Below are 9,503 nucleotides of genomic sequence, written 5' to 3' on the forward strand. Positions count from 1 at the left end.
GAGGCGCGGGGAAGTGGGGACCGGCCCGGGACACGTGGCGCGCCCTTATTGGACGAGGGCGGAGGCGGCGAAATGTCCGGCCGGAACGGACATGTCCGGCGCGGCGCGATGCGAATTTTAGGGTTTCGGGGGAAGAAGAAGGAGATTTTCGGGGGGGGGTCTTTAAATAGGCATAGAGGGAGCTAGGAGTGTCCAAATGAGGTGCGGTTTTCGGCCACGCGATCGTGATCGAACGCTTTAGATGATTGAGAGGGTTTAGGTGGGTTTTGGGCCAAAATGAAAATTTGTTGGGCTGCAACACACACGAGGCCTTTTCGGTCCCTCGGTTAACTGTTGGAGCATCAAACGAAGTCCAAATGGTACGAAACTTGACAGGCGGTCTACCGGTAGTAAACCAAGGCCGCTTGGCAAGTCTCGGTTCAATCTGGAAATGTTTAATCCCCACACACGAAAGAAACGTAGAAATGACCACCGGAGGAGAACGAAGCGCCGGAATGCAAAACGGACAACGGGGAAAATGCTCGAATGCATGAGATGAACACGTATGCAAATGCAATGCACATGATGACATGCTATGAGATGCATGACAACGATAACAACACATGGAGACAAAAACCCGAACCCGAGAAAATAAAATAACTTAAAGCCGGAAACGGCAAGAGTTGGAGTACATATTGGGTAAGTTACATCCGGGGTGTTACAACACTCCACTACTACGAAAGGATCCCGTCCCAAGATCTAGGACTGAAAGAACGCCGGGTACTCAGACCGGAGGTGATCCTCACGTTCCCAGGTAGCTTCACGGTCGGAATGGTGTGATCACTTGACTTTGAGGAATTTGATTGACTTGTTGCGAGTCTTGCGTATAGTCTCTTCAAGAATAGCCACTGGGTGCTCACGATAGGATAGATCATCTTGGAGCTCAATGTCCTCGAATTTTACGGTGCGGTCAGGAGTCTTGAAGCACTTTCGAAGCTGAGAGACATGGAACACATCATGAACATTTGCAAAGTTTGAAGGAAGCTCGAGTTGATAGGCGAGATCGCCTCTCTTGCTGACAATCTTGAAAGGTCCCACATATCTAGGGGCAAGCTTCCCTTTGATACCGAAGCGACGAGTACCTTTCATAGGAGAAACGCGGAGGTAAACATGATCTCCGATCTCGAAAGCCAAATCACGATGCTTACTATCATAGTAGCTCTTCTGGCGGGATTGGGCTGCTTTGAGGTTATCTCGAATGACTTTGCACATTTCCTCTGCCTCTGTGATTAACTTATTACCCAAAAGCTGACATTCACCGGTTTCAGACCAGTTGAGAGGGGTACGACACTTCCTGCCATACAGAATTTCAAATGTGGCCTTGCCCGAACTTGCTTGAAAACTGTTGTTGTAGGAAAATTCAGCATAAGGAAGACAATCCTCCCACTTCATGCCGAAGGAGATCACGCAAGCCCTGAGCATATCTTCAAGAATCTGATTGACACGCTCAACTTGGCCGCTAGTCTGAGGATGTAAAGCTGTGCTGAAGCGGATGTTGGTGCCCATGGCCTTCTGAAAAGATTCCCAAAACTTGGAGGTGAAGATGCTGCCACGGTCTGAAGAGATCACTTGTGGCATACCGTTCAGAGAGACAATTCGAGAGGTATAGAGTTCCGCCAATTGAGCTGCAGTGATTGACTCTTTGATAGGCAGAAAATGAGCCACTTTGGTGAGTTTGTCGATGACAACGAATATAGCATCATTGCCACGTTTGGACTTTGGAAACCCAGTCACGAAGTCCATTTCAATGTGGTCAAACTTCCATTCTGGAATGGCAAGAGGTTGGAGGAGACCCGCTGGCCTTTGGTGTTCTGCCTTCACTCTTCTGCAGACATCACATTCGTTCACGAATTGAGCAATCTCGCGCTTCATTCGTGTCCACCAATAAGCCTGCTTGAGGTCCTGATACATCTTCGTGCTCCCAGGGTGGATGGAGAGGAGAGAATTGTGAGCCTCGTTCATGATCACTTTACGAAGTTCACCTTTGGGCACGACAATACGATCCTCGAAGAAGAGAGTATCCTTGTCATCAAGGCGGTAGCACTTGTACTTGGGTTGACTCTTGGCAATCCCAATCTTCACCTTTTTCACCATAGTATCAAGAAGCTGGGCTTGGCGAATATGGTCTTCCAAGGTAGGAGAGACTTGAAGGTTGGCGAGGAAACCTTGAGGAACAACTTGCAGATTAAGTTTGCGAAAAGCTTCACAAAGCTCGGGTTGATAAGGCTTGAGAATCAGACTTTTGCAATAAGACTTCCTGCTCAATGCGTCAGCAATCACATTGGCCTTGCCTGGAGTATACTCGATACTCGGATTATACTCTTGAATCATTTCGACCCATCGAGTTTGCCTGAGGTTGAGATTAGGCTGAGTGAAGATGTACTTGAGACTCTTGTGATCAGTGAAAATGTCCATTTTTCTTCCCAATAGGAGATGTCTCCAAGTCAAAAGAGCATGCACAACTGCCGCCAACTCGAGATCATGAGTGGGGTAGTTTTCTCATTAGGCTTCAACTGGCGAGAGGTATAAGCAACAACTTTCTTCTCTTGCATCAACACTGCACCGAGACCTTGGAGAGAGGCATCATAAAAGACCTCGTACGGTTTGGATTCATCAGGCAGGGTCAGAACTGGAGCAGTGATCAATTTCTCTTTCAAAGTGTTGAAAGCAATGTCACACTCCGGAGACCAAACGTACTTGACGTGCTTCTGGAGAAGATTTGAGAGAGGCTTCACGATCTTAGAAAAGTTTTCAACGAATCTTCGACAGTAGCTTGCGAGACCGAGGGAGCTACGGAGTTGCTTCACATTCTAAGGAGGTTCCCAATTCACAATTGCAGACACCTTCTCAGGATTCACCGCAATGCCCTTGGCAGAGATGATATGACCAAGAGAAAGAACCTCATCGAGCCAAAATTCGCACTTGGAGAACTTGGCGTAGAACTTGTGTTCCCTCAGCTTATCGAGTAACAAACGCAAGTGCTTGGCATGATCTTCCTTGTTCTTCGAGAAAACTAGAATGTCGTCGAGATAGACCAAAACGAAGTCATTGGTGTAGGCGTTGAAGATGAAGTTCATCATGCGAGAGAAAGTCGGAGGAGCGTTGATGAGGCCAAAAGACATGACAGTGTATTCATATGAACCATAGCTTGTCCTGAAAGCCGTCTTGGGAATATCTTGCCCACGGATTCGAATCTGATGATAACCCATACAGAGATCAAGCTTGGAGAATACTTGGGCACCTTTGAGTTGTTCGAATAGCTCATTGATTTTGGGAAGTGGGTATTTGTTCTTGATGGTCTTCTTGTTCAATGGATGGTAATCAACACAAAGTCGGTCCGTTCCATCCTTCTTCTTCACAAAAAGAACACCACAACCCCACGGAGAAGAACTAGGCCGGATGAGACCCATTCTCTCTTGAATATCGAGTTGCTTCTTCAGCTCTTTCAACTCTTCAGGTCCGAGCTGGTAAGGACGCTTGCACACAGGTTCCGTGCCAGGCTCAAGATCAATGACGAATTCAACTGGCCGGTGCGGAGGCATTCCTGGAAGCTCTTCTGGAAAGACGTCTTGATATTCGCAAACGACTGGAATTTGTGAGATAGCATCTAGTTCACCCTTCTCATTGAGAGAAAACAGACGGATAGTATTATCCCGAGCGGCAAAGACAATTACATCCTTAGACGAATGAGTCAATTGAATCTGCCTGGCTACACAATCAAGCTGAGCCTTGTGCTTAGAAAGCCAATCCATCCAGAGAATAAGATCAATATCCGAGTTACCAAGGATCATTGGAGAAGCCAGAAACTTGTAGTCACCCAACGTGATAGTAACATCTAGCACCTGCAGACTTGCACTCAAACGTTTGCCAGGAGAAACGATATCCATTTGTTTGCCCAAATGAGAAGAAACGAACTCATGCTTGGTAAAAAATGGCTTTGACATGAAACAATGCGATGCACCAGTGTAAAAAAGAACTCTGGCGGGAATATCGTTAGCAGGAAGGTTACCCATGATGACATCTGACGAGTCCTCTGCCTGAGCTGCATTCATCAAGTTGACCTTGCCGTGCTTGGGGTTATGCTTGACCACAGCTGTACTTGCTGATCTGACAGGAGGAGGAGGAGGAAGACGCCTCTAGTTGAAACAATTGTTGGCATAGTGACCCTTCTGTTGGCACTTGTTGCACGTGACCTCTGAAAGCGGACGGTGGTACGGAGCACTCGATCTTGGAGCTTGAGATGAAGTCTTGTTCTGAAAGCCAGGGTTGGGTGGGTGGGAAGAACCACTGCCACCTTTGCTCTTCTGCTAAAACGGCTGACGGAACAGAGGAGGAGGAAGCCAATATTTCTGCTGCTTGGCCACTTGAGTAGAGGAAGAAGGAGTAGCATATCTGACTCGCTTCTTGGAAGCATCACACCTCACTTGAGCGGCCTCTTGCTTCAGTGCCATGTTGTAGAACTCATCGTACCTCAAGGGCTCAAAGAGAATAAGAGCTAGCTGAATTTCTTCTCTGAGACCACCCCTGAACTGGTATATCATGCACTTCTCATCAGGTACGTCCTGCTTGGCAAAGCGGGCGAGCTTCTGAAACAACTTGTTGTAGTCATAGACAGACAAAGAGCCTTGCTTCAGGTTGCGGAATTCCTCACGCTTGCTTTCAACCACGCTCTGAGGGATATGGTGAGCTCTGAAATCTTGACGGAATTCATCCCAGGTAATCACACGTCCTCCTCTGGAATCCTTGTACTGCTGGAACCATTTTGCAGCTTGATCTTTGAGTTGGAAAGAAGCGAACTTGACGAAGTCCTCAGACCTGACGTTACTGCAATCAAAATTCTTGCACAGATCCACGAGCCAATCGTCAGCATTGGTTGCCTCAGCACAATTGCTGAAAGTCTTTGGCCCATTAGCAAGGAACTGGTTGAGTGTGGCAAAGTGATTCTGATTGTTGCCTTGGTTCCCTTGGTTGCCTTGATTCGCTTGATTGCGCTCTTGAAGAATTTGCATGATCAACTGCGTGTTTGTATTGGTTGCAGCCATCACAGCTTGCCATGCCTCCGGAGGAGGTGGAGGTGGTGGCGGATCTTGATTCTGATTGGTGCTCTTAGCGGGAGCCATCCTGAAGAGGTTGACCACCGTTAGCACATAGACAGATAAAATGAAGCTGAATCCAACGGAATGAAAATTGCAACATAAAGTCTTCACACCCGAACAAAATGAACGAATGCATTCCTCTTGAAATGGTCACATATCCATAAATTGAGAAGCCACGTAGAATATAGGTAGAGAAATAAATCAATAAGGTACGGATCAAGAACGAATACTCGGTAAGAAATCCCAATCTCAAACCAATATCCGTGGAAGAAGAACTAGAGCTACAAGAATTCCCACCTATGAAACTCCCGAACCTTTCCGGTTATGCAATCAGGTGTTGGGGAAGCATAATATCTCACCCAAATCTAGCAAATCCTACATCCAGATGTATCCATCCTTCAAAACATAACCGAGAAAAACTTCGGAAACCATCTACCTCAACCTTCGAAAAGCATCCATTATACAAGTTATGGCGATACTCCCGAACTCCCGCCCCAGTAGTGGGTGGCGTCGAGGTTATCTCACCAATGAACTGCATAAAAGAGATTTTCAATGTCGGCGTACTAAACTCAGGTATTCCAGAACTGCAACGATAAAATTATGACGACAACACCTCAGAGCTCAACTCCCCGGGACACTTCCACAAAACCCCTGACAGGAGGCACCAAGACAATGTTCTCATCATAAAACCATCGAAATGATTCCAAGATACCCGCGTGATCCTAAAATTTTTTTAGTGAAATTTGAGAAGAGAAGAGTCAAAACTCTACGTCAGGATGCCTTACCAGAGCGATGAGGAGACTGGGAAGTAAAAAGAATTCCTAAACTCTTCGATATATAATTCCTAAATGACTCAAAACATTTTTCTAGACACAACTCGGCTGCTAAAAACGATCAAGCAATGGGGTTCCTAACGTCGGGGAAGGCTCTGATTACCAACTTGTAACACCCTCGATGCGGCTATAGCTCCCATGTGTCGAGGCACGACTTAGAGACATAATCGCATTGAAGGCATATGTCGCAAGTTAGGCAATCTTCACAACATCCCATATAATATATAGATAATAAAAGGGGAGATATCATAGTTGGCTTACACTCGCCACGTCAATCAAGTACATAAATAGAATTACAACATTCAACACTCATGGCCCGACTACGGTGCCAAAATAAAAGATAACCCAACATGCGACACGGCCCCGATCACCCCAACTGGGCACCACTACTGATCATCAGGAAAGGAAACATAGTAATGTTGAGAGTCCTCGTCGAACTCCCACTTGAGCTCGAGAGCGTCACCGGGAGCGGAATCATCAGGCCCTGCATCTGGTGTAATAGTAATCTGTGAGCCACAGGGACTCAGCAATCTCGCACCCTCGTGATCAAGACTATTTAAGCTTAAAAGGTAGGGTAAGGTGAAAATATGTGGAGCTGCAGCAAGTGACTAGCATATATGGTGGCTAACCTGTTCGCAAAAGAGAGCGAGAAGAGGAGGCAAAGCGCGAGCGAGAATCTAGAGCACAACCTGCGCAAGCATTAGTCCAACACCGTGTTCACTTCCCGGACTCCGCCGAGAAGAGACCATCACGGTAACTCACACTGTTGATTCATTTTAATTAAGTTAAGGTTCAAGTTATCTACAATCGGACATTAACAAATTCCCATCTGCCCATAACCGCGGGCACGGCTTTCGAAAGTTCAAATCCCTGTAGGGGAGTCCCAACTTAGCCCATGACAAGCTCTCACGGTCAACGAAGGAATAGACCTCCTCCCGAGACGTTCTGATCAGACTCGGTACCTCGGTTCTTCAAGACACTTCGACAGCTTAAAACAAGACCAGCAACACCGCCCGAATGTGCCGACAAATCCTGATAGGAGCTGCACATATCTCGTTCTCAGGGCACACTTAGATAGGTCAAGCTACGAGTAAAACCAACCCTCGAGTTTCCCCGAGGTGGCCCCGCAGGCTGCCTGGTTCGGACCAACAATCAGAGGAGCACTGGCCCGAGGGGGGGTTAAAATAACATGACCCTCGGGCTCCGGAAACCCAAGGGAAAAGAGGCTAGGTTGCAAATGGTAAAACCAAGGTTGGGGATTGCTGGAAAAGCTTTAATCAAGGCGAACTATCAAGGGGTTCCCATTATAACCCAACCGCGTAAGGAACGCAAAACCCGGGAACATAACACGATATGACAGAAACTAGGGCGGAAAGAGTGGAACAAAACACTAGGCGAGAGGCCGAGCCTTCCACCCTTTACCAAGTATATAGATGCATTAAGATAACATGGCAACATAATTATATCCCAACAAGTAAATAATGTTCCAACAAGGAACGGTCTCCAATCTTCACCTACAACTAGCAACACTATAAGAGGGGCTGCGCAAAGCGGTAACATAGCCAATCAATGGTTTGTTAGGACATGGTGGTTAGAGGTTTGACATGGAAATATGGGAGGCTTGAAAGCAACTGGTAGGCATCATAGCATTGGCATAGCAAAAAAGCGAGCATCTAGCAAAGCAAAGATAGTAGTGATTTCGAGGGTATGATCATCTTGCCTGCAAAGTTGTCAGAGTTGCCTAGATCCTAGAAAGCAAACTCAACGGGCTCCTCGTTAGCGAACTCGTCTCCCGGCTCTACCCAAACAAGACAAACAATCAAACGGAACACAATCAACCACGTGCAAAACTCAAACAATATGATGCAACGATGGTATGCTATGCGGGATGCGATGCGGGATGCATATGCAAGATTTGATAAGGGATGCATGAACCTTGCCTCAACATGGAAAACCAAGTGTGCCACTGGATAGATGACATGAAATTGCTTGAAAACGATATAAAGAATGCCGGAATCGGAGTTACGGTTTGGAAATGGCAAGCGATTCAAATATGACCACGATTTGCGATTTACAACAAGTAGCCATCTAAAAGCAATGAGATGAACATGCTACAACACTCAAACATGGCATCAAAATACATGGCAGGGATGCACTCAAGATGCTTAACAAAAGTCTAGCACTGAGCTACGGCCAATTCATCCATTAACAGGTTCAAACAAGCATGGCAAAAATGCATATGGTAAACAGATTTCAGACTTAGTGAAATTAACACTTGTCTGGAATCTCAGATCAGGTAGCACTCTTTGGAGCAACAAAACTACATGCTACAGGACCTGAACATGACAAAGTAAAACATGACATGGATCTACTCAAAAATCTTAACAAAAGTCCCTTAGTGACCTTGAGCCAAAAGGGATTAGAAAACATATTAGCAAGCATGTGAACATAGCAAAAGCATAATCAGTTTTCGGACTTAGTGAAAACTGGCACATGCTGAAACAGATATCAAGTAGGCATGTTTACGAGCTCGATGCACTCACTGCGGAGCATGTCATGAAAATCTAAGTATACATCCATCAAGAATACACAAAATGCAAGCTAGATATGGCAAGAACAATAACATAGCATGCACGGATCAACTACAACATCCCCGGCAAAATTGCTAACAAGTAGACAATCTGCCCGGATTCACGAAGTAGCAAAAGTAGAGCTCGATTGACTTAAGCTAGGATGCTCCATAATTGCAAACAAAGACATGGATGGATTGAGCACTCCAATATTAATAAAACATCCTTACTGATCATCCTCAAAAGAGGCACGGATCACTAGGAAACGACATGAACATATGGCAATATGAGATAAACAGGTCAAGGAGCCTGAAAACAACATTACCAAGTGCCTCACTTTGCAAGCTTGTACTAGTCACCACACACATCACAAAAAATACATGGGTTGTACCTCTGGAAAGATGGAAAAACCCTTAACAAAACATATGTAGAGCTCATGGGCATATCATGCACACAACAATCATGGCAAAAATGACAAATATCTAAATGGAGCAGCAGATCTGACAATTATCTCAAGTAGCACTCTTCTAACAGCATTTCGGGCACCAAGATGTACTCAAATGAAAATGATGCAATGAGATGAAATGATGTACTCCCTGAGGCGAACATTTTGATATGCTATATGCCAAAAACGGAGCTACAGATGCAAAGTTACGGTGCGATGAACATGGGCATATGAACTAGGGTTTCGGGAGAGTCAACCGACGTTTTTGGATCTAGATCTGAGATCTGGTGCATGATTTACGAGGATGGCTAGCACTGTTCACCGGCGACGGGACGCGGCCGGAGGAAGCGGGCGAGGTGGAGGTCGGCGCGGGCCGGCGCCGGAGTAGAAGGCGGCGGCCCTAGGCGGGTGGAGCGGCGGCGGGGCGTGGCGGCGGTGGCCGGCGATGGAGACCACGGTGGCGGGGCGCGGCGGGGCCTGCCGGCGACGGAGTGAGATCCGGCCGATGATGGCGGATGCG

This window comes from Triticum aestivum, chromosome 2A (genome assembly GCF_018294505.1).
Source record: "Triticum aestivum cultivar Chinese Spring chromosome 2A, IWGSC CS RefSeq v2.1, whole genome shotgun sequence".
Taxonomy (NCBI): domain Eukaryota; kingdom Viridiplantae; phylum Streptophyta; class Magnoliopsida; order Poales; family Poaceae; genus Triticum; species Triticum aestivum.